This window comes from Mus caroli, unplaced genomic scaffold, assembly GCF_978045245.1.
Source record: "Mus caroli unplaced genomic scaffold, Mus_caroli_1 scaffold_7, whole genome shotgun sequence".
Taxonomy (NCBI): Eukaryota; Metazoa; Chordata; class Mammalia; order Rodentia; family Muridae; genus Mus; species Mus caroli.
The window spans coordinates 54,806,531-54,824,827 of NW_028227262.1; the positions used below are offsets into that span (position 1 = coordinate 54,806,531).

Consider the following 18,297-nt stretch of genomic DNA (forward strand, 5'->3'; position numbering starts at 1 on the left):
GTCAGTGAGTCAGTCATTCCCAGTTCATTGGACAGCAGTGCAAAGTCAAAGATGCAGAAGTCTGCCTGCCTTGTTTGATGGGCAGTGGAGCTCGGTAGAGTAGGGCAAGGGGAAAGGAAGATGAAGTTGCAGACTAGGGAATCTAATCAGAAGGGGGCTTCAGAGTCTTTTTGCTTTTTTGTTTTGGGGGGGGGGTTTGATTTGCTTTGTTGTTTTGGTTTCTCTATAGAGGCTTTCTCTATATAGTCCTGGCTGTCCTGGAACTCTCATGTAGCCCAGGCTGACCTTGAACTTAGAGATCTTACTTGCCTTTGCCTCCTGATTTCTGGGATTAAATGTATGTGCCACTAACCTTTTTTAATAGAGGATTTTGAGTACAGTTCTTCTGTTCAGCTTACTTTTCTAAAAAAGTTGATACTCTGCGGTAAAGTTCTAGATTGCTGATGTGCAGCTCTGTTAGCTTTAATGATCGTGCACGATCCTTGAGCCTTCATCCCGCCAAGATGTTGAGTCCTGTATTGAGAGACTCTCTTGTGACTTAGCATTTCAGAGGTCAGCTCAGGAGGCTCTTGACAGAAAGGCAGCTTAGGTGAGGAAGGACAGTGTGTAGGTTCATACAGCTGTCAGTGGTGGGGGATGCAAGCAGCTATGGGCCTGAGCTCAAGGTAAAGTTTGACGGGCTGTGTAGGAGGAAAGATGGCATGATTTTGCCCTTTACTCTAAAGAAGGGCATTTACAGACATGGAGCAGATTGGAAAGCATATGTATTTAACACATATCTAAGCAGCATTGAGGTGTATGCATTCAATCTGTGTTTGCTTTGTAGGAGAAAAAGGTGGAAAGGAAATTATTGATGTTTTAGTGCGCCCTTTAGGATTCTGGGGTGCTTGATTGTCCCTTATGCATGGTGCAGGGTCTTAGTTCATTTTGTTCTTTGTTCTTTAGTGAAAAGATCTCTCTCCCTCTCTTTTGTAGGTAGGCACCACTACAGCATTGAGTACAACTGTAATCAGCCTACACTCGGCTTGACGTAAGAAACGTGACTTGTGGTAGGGAGACCTAGCTCCTAAGGAGTCTTTTTTTATCCCACCAAAGTTGAATTTTAGGAAGCAGCTCTGGTGTTTAACTTTGAGTCATGTGCTCACTTCTGGCACTGTTAACTGACAGCGCTGGCTCATGAGGGAAAAAGAGAACCCGAGAGAAAGTTAACATCAAACCCTGATAAAATGCTAGTTGTACGGAAAGGATATAGTTTGTATAGCCAGTCCCTGACTCAGTGGAAAGTGAGTCTGAGAATGGCTGTCAGTTGCTCTCCCTGTTGTTCAGTGATACAGACTTCTTCATTCCAGGTGCTTTTCTCCTTGTTTGGGGAATTTCATCAACAAACTATTTTTTTTTTCCTTTTAGATGAATTTACCCGACAGTAGACTCAGACTTAGTCTTGGGACAAATCAGTAAATGAGACAGGAAAAAAAAGGGTTTGCATTGAGAGAGCTGGTAGTCTTTTTGAAACAGGGTCTCACTATGTAGCTGTGGCTGGCTTGCAACTCTCTATGTAGAGCAGGCTGGCTTCAAACTCACAGAGATCCTGTCTCTGCCTCCTGAGCGCAGGGATTCCAGGCTTGCACTACCACTTCTGATTGATAGTCATCAGAACATATGTGATCATTATGATTTTATAATAGAAAATACACTGATGAATGAAGACAGAATATAAGTGACTTCATTAAGTGTTATTAGCCATTTTCCCCCATTTTACAGTGCTAGGAATGATAGTCACGGCCTTCCAAATACTTTGATCTTAAGCTACACCCCGTCCTTCTCCCCCCCCCCCCTCTTAAGTGAAAAACTTTAAACCTAATACTTTATTCCTTGAGCATTTCATACACTGTATTTCAATCAGAGTCATTTCTTCTCCCAACCCCTCCCAGATCTGCCTCTGCCTCACTGCCCACCCAACTTTGTGTTTCCTCTCTGTACCATGTCTGTTTTAAATCCATTAAGTCAGTTCTGAGGTAGCCTGGGTGTGGAGTGTGGCCCTTCCATCAGAGGTCACACATCAAAGAAAACTGACTCTGCCTTTCCCAGTCGCTCCACAGTAGGGGACTTGCCTGCCTCCCCATTTGTTGGAGATTTGTTTGGCTTGGGTTTGCACAGGTTTTGTGTCACAATTGCTGTGAGTTCTTACGTGCATATGTTCTCTTGTATATAAATAAAGATAAAACAACAACAAAAACCCAAACCGAAAGTAAACAAGGAAAAAAAAACTCCACTATTTCCTTGTAATAACACATCCTTCTTGGCCCTTAAACCATTCCTGTCCCCCTTCCATTAAGATCTCTGATCCTCGAGGGGGAGGGGTGTGATATGGATGTCCCATTTGAACTGAGCACATGGAAGTTCCTTATTCTCTGTGCATTGGCCAGTTGTAGTTTTAGTGGTTTTAGTGTTAATTCCTCCCTTGTATAAGAAGCATCTCTGGCGAGGGTGGAGAGGCAGACACACTGATCTTTGGGTAAAGCAATATGTCATCAGGAGTCATTCTAATGCTATGTCACTTCAGCACAATAGTAATAGTAGGTTTTCTCGTAGGCTCTGTGACCTGCCTTGCCACGGGTGCTTGGCCTCACTAACAGTGCTGGGCTTGTGGAGTAGGCCTTAAATCCAATAAGAAAGTGATTGGGTATCTTCATGATATATTTTATTAAACATATTTTATTTTTAATAAAAATATGTATCATTATTCTTTCTTCATTGTTTCCATGGTCCCTCGACCCTGCTTTCTCTCAATTCCTATCCTCTTTTTCATTAATATTGTCTAAGTTAGGGTTGGGATTGATATGATTCAACACCATGCGCATATATATATATATATATATATATATATATATATATATATATATGGTGTACTGGCTATTTTTGTGTCAACTTGACACAGCTGGAGTTATCACAGAGAAAGGAGCTTCAGTTGAGGAAATGCCTCCATGAGATCCAGCTGTAAGGCATTTTCTCAATTAGTGATCAAGGGGGAAAGGCCCCTTGTGGGTGGGACCATCCCTGGGCTGGTAGTCTTGGGTTCTATAAGAGAGCAGGCTGAGCAAGCCAGGGGAAGCAAGCCAGTAAAGAACGTCCCTCCATGGCCTCTGCATCAGCTCCTGCTCCCTGACCTGCTTGAGTTCCAGTCCTGACTTCCTTTGGTGATGAACAGCAGCATGGAAGTGTAAGCTGAATAAACCCTTTCCTCCCCAACTTGCTTCTTGGTCATGATGTTTGTGCAGGAATAGAAACCCTGACTAAGACAAATTGGTACCAGCAGAGTGGGGTATTCCTGTGACAACCTGACCATGTTTTGGGGAGGACTGTGGAAGGACTTTGGAACTTTGGGCTTGAAGATCCATTCGTTGTTAAGAGTTCTGTCAGATGTTGTGTAGGAGCTTGGAAGATAATGCTGAGAACAGTGCAGAAGATGGAGGCCTGGTTTGTGAAATTTCAGGGGGAAAATTAAAGACTCTCTTCAGGGCCATTGCTGTTTTTATTGTGAAGATTTTGTAGTTCTGGTTAGCTGGGGCTGAAGAATCAGCTGTGATTAACAAGATACCAGAACTACTAAAGCAAAAACTTTGCATTACTGGGACTATTGATGCTGGTTAGCTGGAGCTAAGAAATTAGCAGTGATTAAGAAGAGACCAGCATCGTTGAGGTGACATCTTCTGGGAAGTGTTTTCTGAAAGCACAAAGAGGCTGTGTTTCAGAGATAGGCAAGGTTGTACTCCTTCTGCAGTGGAACTTGGTAATGTGTAAGGGTCACCCAGGTGGTACTGGTTTTGAAGACATGAAGGGGTCACACAGCAGCTCAGGCTCGGCACTGTGAGAGGCCATGGAAGGCCATTGGTGAAGGTGCAGCCCCAGTTGCAATTGAAGGCCCAGGACTGAAGGGGTCATGCAGTGTTTTGGAGATGCCAGTACCATGAGATGACCACCAAGAGCAGCAGCAGCAGTGGAGTACAGGCATCTGGAGCCCAGAGGACGACGTGTGTGCTACAAAGGGCATGGCTGGAGAAGTGACCCAAGCCCTTGGAGGAGCCCAGAAGATCGTGAGTTGGATCCCAGACATTGGACGGTTGGAGATTGATTTTTGCTTTGATTGTGACTGTGCCCTGATATTTTCCCTCTTGAAGGAAGAAACTGTTTTAGTGGAACCCACAGTTAAGAGACTTTTAATTGTAAAAAGACTTTGGATTTTTAAAAGAGATGGATATTTTAAAGAGATTGAAATTTTAAGAATATGTAAAGACTGTGGGACTTTTAAAGTTATTTAGATCTTGGGGATGAATAAGAATGTAAGGGTTGAGGCTTACTAGTGATGTGTTTGTGTGTCAAGTTGACAAGGGGTCAATTGTACTGGCTATTTTTGTGTCAACTTGACACAGCTGGAGTTATCACAGAGAAAGGAGCTTCAGTTGAGGAAATGCCTCCATGAGATCCAGCTGTAAGGCATTTTCTCAATTAGTGATCAAGGGGGAAAGGCCCCTTGTGGGTGGGACCATCCCTGGGCTGGTAGTCTTGGGTTCTATAAGAGAGCAGGCTGAGCAAGCCAGGGGAAGCAAGCCAGTAAAGAACGTCCCTCCATGGCCTCTGCATCAGCTCCTGCTCCCTGACCTGCTTGAGTTCCAGTCCTGACTTCCTTTGGTGATGAACAGCAGCATGGAAGTGTAAGCTGAATAAACCCTTTCCTCCCCAACTTGCTTCTTGGTCATGATGTTTGTGCAGGAATAGAAACCCTGACTAAGACAAATGGTGTATGTAAATATATGCATAAATACAACCTGCTGAGTCTTTTTAGTGTTACTGTATGTATGTTTCTGGGCTGACCATGTGGTATTGGATAACCAACTAGGGGGCTCGTCCCTGAGGAAAATTATTCTTCCTCTCTCAGCAGTCACGAATTGCTTGTGTGCCTATATGTAGGAGTAGGGCTCCAAGAGATTTTCCCCATTTCATTTGGGTTGTCATCTGAAGTTGGAATTATTCAGGTTTTGTCTACTAAACTCAAGGGTGTGGTGTGTTCAGCAATAGGATCTTACTGTCAACTTCCGGAAGGTAACCAGTTGCTGATAATAACCTGTAGCATAGCTCTGTCATCGACTCAAAAAGAATTGACCCGTTCTTGTTCTGGGGTTTTTATTCGGTGATTACAGGGTATGTGTATATATATGCATGCATACACACATATATATGTATATTATCTTCTCCTGTAGTGTTTCCAAAAGGAATTTACTGTTAGCTCTTGTTCCCCACATCCCCTCATCTGCCCTTCCTTCCTATCCCCCACCCCACTTGATGCCTTCTAGTCCACGTTTTCTTTCTTTCCTCTCTCTCTCCCATTATAGTCCATCTCCCCTTGCTTCAGAAAATCCCTGCTCCCATATAAGCCTTTACTAGTTTCCTAACCTGAGTGGGCATTCCAAATGAAAACATACATATCTAAAGCTTAAAAGCTAAAATTCTGTATTTTCAAGAAAGCAAGCATATGTTTTGTCTTTCTTCATCTGAGTTTTCTCACTCAAGATGATGGTTTCCAGTTCAGTCCATTGGCCTGCAAATTTGACTTTTCCTAAGTTGAGTATTTTTCCATTGTATAAGTGTAACACATTTTCATTATCCGTTCATTAGTCTATGATGGTTATTCCTGGTTGTCAACTTGATTACATCTGGAATGAACTACAATCCACAAGTGGAGGGCACACCTGTTGTGATCCAGATCTTAAGGCTAGAAGACACAGGCTTCTGACCCAGGTCTTGGCATGAAGATCTTGAGGCATAGTGGCCATGAAAAGCTCAGGCCCAGGCAAGGTACTACACACCTTTAATCCCAGAACACTGAGGCAAGTAGATCTCTAAATTCAAAGTCAGCCTGGGACAAGGCAAGTTCCAGATCCAGGCATGGTGGTAGACACCTTTAATCTGGGCCACATCTTCTGCTGAAGGCCTGTATAAGGATAACGTTTAACTGGGGCTGCCTTACAGGTTCACAGGTTCAGTCTAGTATCAAGGCAGGAGCATGGCAGCATCCAGGCAGGCATGGTGCAGGAGGAGCTGAGAGTTCTACATCTTCATCTGAAGGCTGCTAGGAGATGACTGCTTCCAGGCAGCAAGGACAAGGGTCTTAACGCCCATCCCTGTAGTAATGCACTTCTTCCAGCAAGACTACACCTACTCTAACAAGGCCATACTTCCAAATAATACTACTCTCTGGGCCAAGCATATTCAAACCACCACACAGTCTGTTTTCTGTCATATGTATAGGATATTTCTATTCTCCGTTCTACCTTCTCAGAAAGATAATAACAGCCACAGGTACTGTGCTGACCTGAGCCGAGCTGTCAGAGTTTCTCCGTTTCACCCTGTGATATAGTTGGGGATTCCATGACCATAACTCAGCGAAAGTCCCTGGAAAAATACTATTATTTTCTTGGTTTGTCTTTACAAATCAAACTTCATTCACCTTTCTCGTCTGTTTATAATTTCTGAGGATCTAGAACTGACTGTTTTGACTGTCAGATCCTCTTTGCAAAGCAAATTTGATGAGATGGTGTCTGATAGCAGGTAGAGAGTTCTCTCCCACTCACCATAGCTGGTACCAAGTTTACATGTGTGTCTGTCTGGAGCTCAAAGGTCCAACCACTGGCAACAGAGGTGCTGAGGTACCTTAGCAGAAGCTCTGCTGGAGGGTCCCACCTGACGTCTTCATCACCTCAGTGCCATGTGATACTGGGTTTTGTTAAGTGTCTGTTATTTCATCTGGAAAATTTCTGCTATCCTCGTAGAATCTGACACTCTGACTCCAGGACTCCCACAGTAGTGAGACTGGGCAGTTCTTCAAGGCCCATTACATTATGGGCCTTTACATTATGGCCCATTACATTAACCTAGCTGTCCAGTCTCATTTTTTCATTGGGAGGTTCAGTGCCAAGTGTGTCTCCTGTTTTGTGGACTCCCAGAATGCAGCAGATTTTTGAGAGCTTGCAGGGGGGGATCTGTTCTTATTGAGAGACTCTTTGACCAGGGAGATTTCATTGTCCCTTGTGACCAAGTTTTCATACAAGATTAATTATGTTCAGTAGCATTTGGCATCCATCTCTTCCATTTCTTGTGCTGGATCAGTGTTGCAAGTGGGATTTGAAACCTGCAAAAAATGTTTCGCTGTGTTTTCTTTATCCTGCCTCTTAAAAGCTGGTTGAAAATCCCCTCCTCTTCCTCTTCCTCCTCCTCCTTCTTCTCCTCCTCCAATAAGATTGCTGATAAGATGGCTTCCTTCTAATTTTATCAAATATAGTATGTCCAGAAACAAAACAGAACCATGTTTCTGCATGTGATTCCTGGCAGAAATGGTGCTACTTCATCTCAGGATAAAACTGTGAATTTTTAGGAAGCAACAAAATGTGATTACTTAAGGACAGCATAGCCTGTGTGCCAGAGTTGCTTTGGTCTTGGCTGCTTGAGGACATTGCTTGTGATTTATAGGAGCTCAGGGTCCTGGCTACAGGCAGAATCCTCCCTCAGCTTGAAGGGTAGCTGAGTAGAGAGCCAAGGTGTGGTGGGGTGGCCACTGTTGCCTTCCCAGGAGGGTCATTAACATATTTATTCATTCATGGGACACAAGCCAAGGATGTGCATGTGTGAGATGAGGCAGATACACTGAGACACTTGTCATGCATCCATCACTCACAAAAAGGAATGCAGTGGGGGGAAAACATCCTAGAGGCCGAGTCCAGAGGGAGACTGTGCTGGGAGACATAAATCTCCCCACATCAGTACTGACCTTATTATCTACACTGCCGACCCTTAAAGGTAAGCCTACTTCATCCTGGGTCTCACCTGCAGAAGCAGTGAGCTTTTCTCACACTGGAAACACACAGGCAGCACTGAGCTTAAGCAGAGTAGACCACTATATTTTGTGGAGAATTTAAATAGTACACTTCTAAGACAGTGTTAACTTTTATGCGGATGGGTAATTGGGATAAAGTAAGAGAGGTGTACAATTTAATATTACTGAAAAACTTAGGAATCATTTTATTATTTTTGGATATGTTTTAAAATGTATTTCAAGGGGCTGAAGAGATGGCTCAGCAGTTTAGAGTACTAACCACTCTTTCAGAGGACCCTGATTTGACTTGTAGCCTTTGCATGACTCTATTACACTTTATAATTATAGTTCCAGGGGTCCAGTACCCTCTCCTGGCCTCTGTAAGCACCAGCCACTCAGTGGTGCACAGACATATAGGCAGGCAAATCAAACAAACACATACAATGTAAAAAAGTAAAATACAATATTTTAAGTAGAGATAGGTGAGAATTCATGTTTTTTCTTTTATCCTAGAATGTCTTTGAATATCGGCATGGCTCTGGTACTGATATTTCCTTCATATAAATCTTACTTGTTTTAATTTGAAAGAGCATCACCCTCAGTAGCTCATATATTTAAGTACTTGGTCTCCAGTTGGTAGAACTAGTTTGGAAGGATTAGGAGGTATGGCCTTATTGGAGGAGTTAAGTCACTGGGGATGGGCTTTGAGGCTTCAAAAGTCCTCACCATTTCCAATGTTTTTCTTTGCCCCTTGTTTGTGTGGATCAATTTTGTTCTGTTTTGCTTTGTTATTTTTCAAGACAGGGCTTATGTAACCCTGGCAGTCCTGGAACTTGCTCTGTAGACCAGGCTGACTTGAACTCAGAGATCTGCCTGCCTATACCTCCAGAGTGTTGGGATTAAAGGCGTGTGCCACCACCCTTCAACACTTGAGTGAATCAAGAAGTAAGCTCTCAGATACTTCTCTGAGGCCATGTGTGCCTTCTTCTGTGTTCCCTACCATAACGGTCTTGAACTCATCCTCTGCTGGTAAGCCCCAGTTAAACACTTTCTATAAATGTCTATCTAATCATCCTGTCTCTTCAGATTTCAGTTGAAAGGTAACTAAGACATAACTTCATCAAAGGTTTCTTGCACTAACCAGGTTTCTTCTCTCTCTCTCTCTCTCTCTCTCTCTCTCTCTGTCTCTCTGTCTCTCTCTCTCTCTCTCTCTCTCAGTCTGTGTGTGTGTGTGTGTGTGTGTGTTTAATATATTGTATCACCTGCTCTTACGCGAAATTATTAAAGTTTTCTGCCTTTGTTTTTTATCTTTGGAGAGCCAAGATCCTTTGCTTCCCTCGTGGTCTAGTTCTGTTCTTGACTTAGAAATTGATTATAAGCGACATAAAGAACATGTAAAGTGATTTTACAATTTCAGCTCTTACAGAACATTGTGTATGGATTGAACTTCTTTGTATGTGTTCAATGTATGTGAAAGGCCCTTTACATATTCCTTTATTCAGTAGATATTTATTGAACCTTTACTGAATACCAGCCCTGTTCTGAGTACTTGGATTATATAAGTTAAACAAATCTGTGTGTTCTTGCAGCATGCATCCCAGTGGTAACCATACATCATTCCTAGTCCCCATGATAACTCTTCAATATAGATATTGGCTCAACCATTTCTCAGGTGAGAAGCGAGCTGATCCAGGCAGCAGATGATGAGTATGGTCATGTTGAGCATAGAAGAACGTTGAAAGGATGTAGAAAAAGTCAGACTTGTTACAGCCTGAGTTTGGTCAATAGGAGGCTTCTTGGAATGTATGAGTCCTAAATTAGCTCTTAGAGGAAATCGTTATTTAAATTCCGAGGAGAAATACAATGCTCATTTTCTTTGATTGTCGCAAGTCAACAGGATGACCCAGAGAAAGCCAGGTCTGGGTGAAAATCAAGTGTTTGCTTGCTGTAGTCAGCAGCATACATTAAACTTCTAGAGTAGCAGAGGTGGGAGTAACTCTAGTCTGTTAGAACGAGGATCCTTTATCTAGAGACGAGAACACAGTGTTTTATTAGCAATATCTGCACGGGAATGACAGCATCACCACTGATTCTCATGCTAGTATGTCACATGCGTTATTATAATTATGTTGATTGCATTAGTGCCCGGAGATGAATCTTTAGAAAACAGCTATTAGAATTGCTAAAGAGATTCCTAATACATGGTGACTTGATTGCTGGGAGACTCTGATAGGAGAAAGAGACAGAAAGTGGAGAAATTTAGGTTAAAATGTTGATCACATAGTTTGTAAATACAATTGAACAAAATGCCTCTATTTGTTAACACGCCAGACAATTAGAAAACAGTTAAAAATTAAAATCAAAGACCTTTAAAAACCTTCTTTATTGAGATAGATTTTATATACAATGTATTGCTCATATTGAAAAAAATTGAAGCCATCACCATTATTAAAACTGGTCAAAACATAGGCCCAGTTTTATAGATTTTAGTCTTAGCTGCTTGGAATACTGAAACAGGAGAATGACTGGTATTCAGGAGTTAAACCAAGCAACATACCAAGACCAGGCAATGAGAGGGGACAAAACCATAGTCACGTTTCGTTTGTGTAGGTTTTCTTGTACCTATATGTAATTACTCTTATCCACCCTATACTTTTCCCATACCTACAAATGATATATAAATTTCTTTTTTTAATTTTAATATTTTCTTTTAGGTGTTTTGACTGTGAATGTCTGTGCAGTAACTTCAGAGATGCTAAGAGGGTGGTAGATCCCTTGGAACAGCAGTTACAGGCAGTTGTGAGCCACCATGTGAGTTTAGAATTGAACTTTGATCCTCTGGAAGAGCAGTCTGGGCTCTTAACTGCTGAGTCATCTCTCCAGCCCCAATACATATTCTATTGCTAGGCATAAGGTTGCTTTTCTTAGAAATTTTATGCAAGTGAAGTCATGCAGTATGTATTTTTTTTTGTGAAGGAACCAGTCTGGCTTCAATCAAAGCATAATGGTGAATTATGCTTTATTCACTGGCATAATTCCTTGAGATCCATTCATGCTATAGGATATAGCCTTGGTTTACTGTTTAACTGCCAAGTAGAATTGTGCTTCTTATGTGTAGACGCCATAATTTACCTACTTCTGTGCTGGTAGAAATGTCTGTTGTTTCTATTTTGGGGCTGTTATGAACATCTGCAAGTAAGTCTTTGTATGGTTTTAGGCTTTCATTTCTCTTTAAGAATCTAGGTGTGGGCTGGGCGTGGTGGTGCATGCCTTTAATCCCAGCACTCGGAGGCAGAGGCAGGCGGATTTCTGAGTTCGAGACCAGCCTGGTCTACAAAGTGAGTTCCAGGACAGCCAGGGCTATACAGAGAAAACCTGTCTTGGAAAAAAAAAAAAAGAAGAAGAATCATCATCATCATCATCTAGGTGTGAAATGGCTGAATGTTGCCTTATCTGAAAATTTAGGCAACACACCAACATTTCCATAGGGCCTCTGGCATGATCCTTCCCCACCTGTAAGCATATGAGATTTCAGTTTTCCCACATTTTAAACAGGTTTAAACATTTAAGCCTGGCCAGTCTTTTTAGATGATGATGATGGTGTGTGTGTGTGTGTGTGTGTGTGTGTGTGTGTGTGTCTGAGGAGGTGGCTGTCTTGTGTGGGTATGTGTGAGCGAGTGCTGGTGCCAGCTGAGGAACTTTTGGTAGCTGGTCAGTTGTGAGCTTTCTAAGGTGGCTGCTTGGAATCAGACTCAGATCTGCTGCCAGGGCAGTATGACTCTTAACCACTGCTCCATCTCTTCAGCCTCTTGGCTAGTCTTTCTAACTTTAATCCTTTCATAGAGTATAGTGCGACTTCATTCTCGATAGCAGATGACATTGAGTCTTTCTGTGTCCTCACTTCCTTTTCATGCATCTTCCTTTTGGATGTGTATCCTGAAATATTTTGCTCCTTTTGTGTGGGTTTTTTTTTTTTTTTTTTTTTTTGGGGGGGGGTTTTCGAGACAGGGTTTCTCTGTATAGCCCTGGCTGTCCTGGAACTCACTTTGTAGACCAGGCTGGCCTCGAACTCAGAAATCCACCTGCCTCTGCCTCCCGAGTGCTGGGACTAAAGGCGTGCGCCACCACGCCCGGCCTGTGTGGGTTATTTTATTTTCTTAATGCATTTCTAGAATTTTTTACATAGTATCAATAAATGTTGCTTATCAAATATTTGGTTTGCTGTGCTCTGTGTTTTTCTGATTTTATACTCTCTTGTAGAAGGCAGAAGTTTGGATTTTATGGCAGTCCACATTACCCCTTGTAATATGGAGGGATCACGCTCTTGCTATCACATTTCCTGAAATGGGGGCTCAGAGGGGTTTTCTCTTATTTCCTTTATAAATATTGTAGTTTTGGGATTTTTCTTTTATGTTCCTGATCCATTTATTTATTTATTTATTTACTTATTTACTTACTTACTTACTTACTTATTTGAGTCAGGGGTGTGGAGACAGTCTCACTATGTAGCTCTGGCTGGTCTGGAAGTCACTGGGTAGATCAGGCCAGTCTTGAAGTCATAGAGGTCGCCCTGCCTCAGCCTCTGCCTCCCAGTGCTGAGATTCAAGGCATGTGCCATCACACATTGATGATATTGCGGGGTTTTGGTTTGGCCTTTTGTTTGTTTCCTTTTAATGCAGACTTTTAGTTGGTTTTCTACCATTTCTTGAAAATGTTTCATTCCTCCACTAGATTGTATTTGTACCTCTGTCTGTAAGTATGAGGTCATATATGCCGTGCAAGTGAATATTTGGATTGTCTCTTTTTTTAGAGTAGGATAGCACTGTGTTGGTGATTGGGAATCGATAAGTCTTGAAATTAGATCTAAGCCTTCTTGTCCATCTTTAAGTATATTTTGGTGATTGGAAAACTTCTGCAGAAAAGTTCTACATGAATTTTAGAGCCCCTGTTTGCAGTGCTACAAATGTAAGCTGGAATTTTGGTTAGGACTGCATCAAATATGTAAACATAGATCTGTTTAGGGTCAGTTTACATTTTAACAATATTGCCATGGGGCCCGGGGTCTGGCTAAGTGGTACAGTGTTTCCCTGGCCCATGCAGGGCCCCTGGTTCCATCTACAGCACATGTCCTGCCCCCAGTAAAGTGAGTCTTTAAAGGTATTGGTTTTTCCTTTTAATTTTTTGTTTTAATGTTTATTTGTGTGTGTGTGAGTGAGTGAGAGAAAGAGAGAGAAAATGTGTGTGTGTGTATGTGTGTGTATGTGTGTGTGTGTGTGAGAGAGAGAGAGAGAGAGAGAATGTGTATGTGTGTATGTGTGTGTATGTGTGTGTGTGTGTGTGTGTGTGAGAGAGAGAGAGAGAGAGAGAGAGAGAGAGAGAGAGAGAGAGAGAGAATGTGTATGTGTGTATAGTCTCAAGGTCCTGTTCTTTCCTTTCACTGTGTGGTCAGATTTAGTTTTTGATATTACACATTTTTGATGCTACAGTAAATGCTACTTTAGCATTTCAGTTCTGACTACAGATTGTAAGTGGATAGAAATATATTTTTGGACATCATTCTTGTGATCTGTAATATTACAGATTGAATCAGATTGTCTGCATCGATCAGGGGTTAGAAACCTTTTTCTTCAAAGTCCTTTAGCAGGTATTTTCAGCTTGTGGGTTGGACGGCCTGTGCGGTGGTGGCTTCTCTGCCTGGTGTAGGGAAAACAGTTGTGGTTAATACATAAGCAAATGAGGAGTGGGGAAGTTCCCTAGCAGGCTTGGTCATGGAAACTGCTGCAGAATGCACAGGTAACTGTGCTATCTGGGGAAATCAGCAGCTTGCTCTACCATCTCCCATCTCACTTGTCTTTCCTTTCCTTGGTGTTCCTTCTGGGAGTCCTTGATGTAATGTGTTGGTTAGAATAGAGGAAAGCAGATGTATGTCTCTCATTTATAATTTCAGGGGAAGTGCTGTGTCTCAGTACTAAGTACTGCATTAGTTAATACTAAGTACTGGCATAGGTACTGGCCTGGGTCTCTCTGAGATACCCTCCCTCTGACCAGCAGGTATGAAAGCTAGTGAAGGTCTATTGTAAGCCTTCTTTCCATTCTAATCTAACTATCGTTTGACAGAAGTTTGTATTTGTTGCAGGAATTTGATCACACTGTGAACCCCAAGACTGAGTTATTTATGCTTGGCCTTGAACTAACCCTAGCAATCTGTTGTAATCTTCTGGCTCCTCCTCATTCTCTGGCTCTTTCTGTCTTCACCTGTGTCTAGCTTGTTCTCCCTCTGTAACCTGTCTCTAAAACTCTCCAGGTAAAACTGCTTCCCTCTGTCTTTTTCTATGCACTGCTCTAAGTAGCCTCTCTATTCTCTCCTTTCTCATGAGAGTTGGGCATATCTTATTCTGTCAGATCTTTCTCTGATTCATCACTTTGTCCACCACTCAGTTAGACGTCACTTTCAAACATGGGTGCTACCTTCTGCAAGCTAACTTTATCTTCATTGTTTGGGATTAAAGGCATGTATTATGATCACATCTGTGTTCCATCTAGTGGAATTTAAGGTATGTGCTAAGGAATGAGCCACACCACAAGGAGAAAGAAACAGGTTCTTCTCAGTAAATAGCACTATCCTGGGGTTCACACTGTGATCAGATATCTTGTAACAGATATTTATTTTCTTTCTTGCTTTTTTTTAACTCAGTATTAGAATTTCTCAAATTTTTTTTTCCATGATCACAGAGAATTTGCATAGGTTTTCTTTTTTGAGTTTTTGAGAACAATAATTGGATTGATAAGCTCCCTTTGTCATCCCACCGTGTGTGTGTGTGTGTGTGTGTGTGTGTGTGTGTGTGTATGTGTGCTCTTGCATGCATGTGCAGGCGAGCAAATGAAACTCAGCCTTCCTTATATAGAAAGTACTTTACCAAAGTGCCCTACCCCCAGCCTTGTTGAGGGGTTTTCTTTTGGAGTCTCTGTGTAGCCCCAGCTGTCCTGGAACTCACTCTGTAGAGCAGACTGTCATCGAACTCACAGAGATCTGCCTGTCACTGCCTCCTAAGTGCTGGTAGTAGAAATACATGACACCACTGCCGTCCAGATAGAATTTCTTATGTCTAACCTGTCTTATATTGTTGAGAGAATCCTTTCTTGACCATGGTATATTATCATTTTATTTAGAATTTTGTTCACGTATTCATATATTTTTTCCTGATGGATTTTAAATATGCCTCTAATATAGGGAAAATAAATTATTTGATATAAAAGATCTCATTTTTATTAAAAGAAAATAATTATGATAATAGAGACAAAATGATCAACTGTCTTCATTCATTCATTTTTTTTTCTTAAAAAATATGCAGTTAGAGCTGGGGCAATGGCTCAGTGGTTAAGAGCACTAGCTGCTCTTCCAGAAGACCTAGCTAGGTTCAATTCTCAGTACCCTCCATGGCAGCTTTACAACTGTCTGTAACTTCAGTTTTAAGAGATCTGACAGTGTGACACAGACATGCATGTAAGCAAACCACCAATGCACATAAAATAAAAATAAATCATTAAAAATATGTAATTGAAGTAGGCATTCTTTTTTTTTTTTTTTTTTTTTTTTTTTCTCGAGACAGGGTTTCTCTGTATAGCCCTGGCTGTCCTGGAACTCACTCTGTAGACCAGGCTGGCCTTGAACTCAGAAATCCGCCTGCCTCTTCCTCCCCAGTGCTGGGATTAAAGGCGTGTGCCACCACGCCCGGCGAGGTAGGCATTCTTGAGTAGGCTACTCTTACAGGAACAGAGTTGGAAACAGGCCTTATAGGTTTTGTCCGTCTTTGATTATTAGTGATGAATAAGTCCAGTGCTCATGTGATCTGGTTCTTCCTTTATTCTGTTTGTTCTTATGCTATAGCAGAATACCTGACAAAAATGACTTTAGGAAGCACAGGTTTGTTGGGGTCATGGTTTGAGAAGGTAGAGTTGGCCATCTTCAGCTGGCTTCTCCCCTTTCTTTATTCAGTCTCAGGGCCTATGTGACAGTGCCACCCATGTTCAGGTTGGCCTGCCCTTCCCAGTTCAACCTCTCTGTAAACTCACTCGTAAAGATAGGCCCAGAGGTGTCCTTCCTAGGTCACTGAGGTCCAGCCAAGTTGACGATAGTGATTAACCTTCTCGGTAATGGGAGGGACATGGACTTTCTATCACTGGTTAGGTCTAAGTTTGAATCTAGACATCCATGGGCCTTTGATTTCCCACTTTAGATAACAGTGGTATAAGAATTAGTGTAAGACACCAATGGATAATACCATGCATCTGGTAATGGCACTTTAAACTAACGTAGCTTCTGCTTCCAGGGCCATAGCAACTCAGGCCTCTCAGTCCCTTCTCCACATTTCTCAGGTAGCCACTTATCACCTTATGACTTTTTAAAGTAGACATCAGTCTTCCACTAGAGAGGACAGCAGTGACTTGATGGTTGTCCAACACAGTAGGCAATGGACTTGCTCTTGGAACACTGGCCTTTTTCCTGTCCCTTGAGTACCCTTTTCCTTTGAGGGCAGATTTGGTGGGACACTACTATAAAATATTGAGGATGGTTCCTAGAATACAGTAAATGCCCAGTATTGTAATCTGGTCTATTCTGCCTTATTATCCCCGACCCCCTTCACCCCACTTTACCCTCCGCCCCCACATGCACCAGTGCTGGGAACTGGATCCCATGTCAAATTCCTTCTATTCACAGTGAATAATATTCCACTCATAGATATGTGATACTTCATCTACTTAGCACATTTGGTTTCTTTTTTTCTACATCAATATTTAAAGGAAGCCTAAATGTATACTTCACTTTATATTTTACAAACTTTGAGAGTCTTACTAGTCATCTTTGTGGAACTGTTCCATGTACACCATGATTTTAAGTGTGGAAAATGATTTAATATTCTTGCCTCTGCGTTGTAAATGGTAATAGCACCTACCTGTCATCATGGGACATCCAAAGCTGTTCCTATACATTGTCCCAATACCTCTGGGTGGAGTTACAATCATTGCCCCTCTGTCAAATTTATAAGAACTAACACCTGCAAATTACAATTGCTCTCCACAGATAATCACAATATGGAATTTGACCTGAAGTAACCTTTGCAATTTTCATTAAAGGATCATTCACCTTAAATTTAACCTATGTTACATCTTGTCAGTGCCTCCCCTCTTCCTTTTCCTTGGGGTGGAATAGGCACTTCTGGAAACTCTCATGGTTTACTTGCCTAGATAAAGAGGAGTATCTCTGTGTTGCCAGTGGCTGAGGAGGTAGTCACCAGGAGTTGCCTCTGATACAGTGCTGTGAACAGAGTGAATTTCAGAACCTTAGCAAAGGGTCTGGACCTTTCCTTACTGAGAGGTGGAGGTTTGTCTTCATTCTCTGCAAAGCGAGATGACTGCTACTTGTTGTGAGAGCATAGACGTTCTAATTTTTAGTGCACCCCATTAATGGTGCATATTTAGTCTCTTCTGTCCATTTTATCTTGAGCTTTGTGTATTGAGAAGTCAGGTAACTCTGATATAAAGTTGATAACATGGGCTCACCCAGCTCTTACAGGTTCTTAAGGCTCTGTGACTAGAACAGCATTGAAGTTCTCCTTCATATATGCAGCGCTCTTTACACCCTCTTGACCTGAGTACTTGAAACCTGCTATGCAGGTTTGTAACAGGAGATGTTGGGAATTGGGGAGAGCTGGACCACATCAACAGGAATGGTTACTCGTCCTATGTCTCTTCATTGCTGGTTTGTATCATGGTCCCATGATGGCCACCTCTTCTCAATTTCAAAGAGAAGCTGGAAATTTGATCCTCTACCCCCCTCCCCTGATTTATCCTGTTTTGAACTTTTTAACTGGCCTCTAAACCTGAACTAGATATATAGAATATAGGTCTTTCACCATCCTTTAAAAAAGATTGATTTTTTATTTTATATGTCTGAGTGTTTACCATATATAACTTCAAGTTTGTGCTTACTAACAAGGAGGCCAGAAGAACCGGGTGTCAGATCCCCTGGAACTGAACTTATAGGTGGTTGTGATCCACCTTGTGGTGCTAGGAACTAAACCCTGCTCCCCTTGGCAAGAGCAATAGGCACTCTTAACCCCCTGAGCCATAGCTCCAGTCCTAGAGCCTACCAGCTAATCAGTAAGGGTGTGAAATACTTCACAGTATTTAAGCACATTCACATAATTGCACAACCAACCTTCAGTCAGATCTCCTGGCAAATCTAAACTTTTGTTCCCAACCAACAACTTATCCTTTCCCTCCCCCAAGTGACTGGACTGACATTGTCATTTGTCTTTATTAATTTGGTTACTGTGGTGATCCAATCACAGTGAGTTTATAGGGTATTTGCCTTTCTGTGTTGCTTTCCCCCACTCAGTTGATTGTCCTTTGGCTTATTCAGGTAGCAT

General features: G+C 42.0%; 1 protein-coding gene and 1 non-coding gene across 26 annotated transcripts in view; one reads left to right on the forward strand and one right to left on the reverse strand.

Moving 5' to 3' along the window:
• Positions 1-18,297, forward strand: part of Magi1 (membrane associated guanylate kinase, WW and PDZ domain containing 1) — a 623,637-nt gene that overhangs the window by 405,817 nt on the left and 199,523 nt on the right. The window lies entirely within an intron of this gene.
• Positions 6,329-6,464, reverse strand: LOC147003878 (small nucleolar RNA SNORA44). Its single transcript, XR_015047708.1, has one exon. It is a non-coding gene; the product is annotated as a small nucleolar RNA SNORA44 (small nucleolar RNA).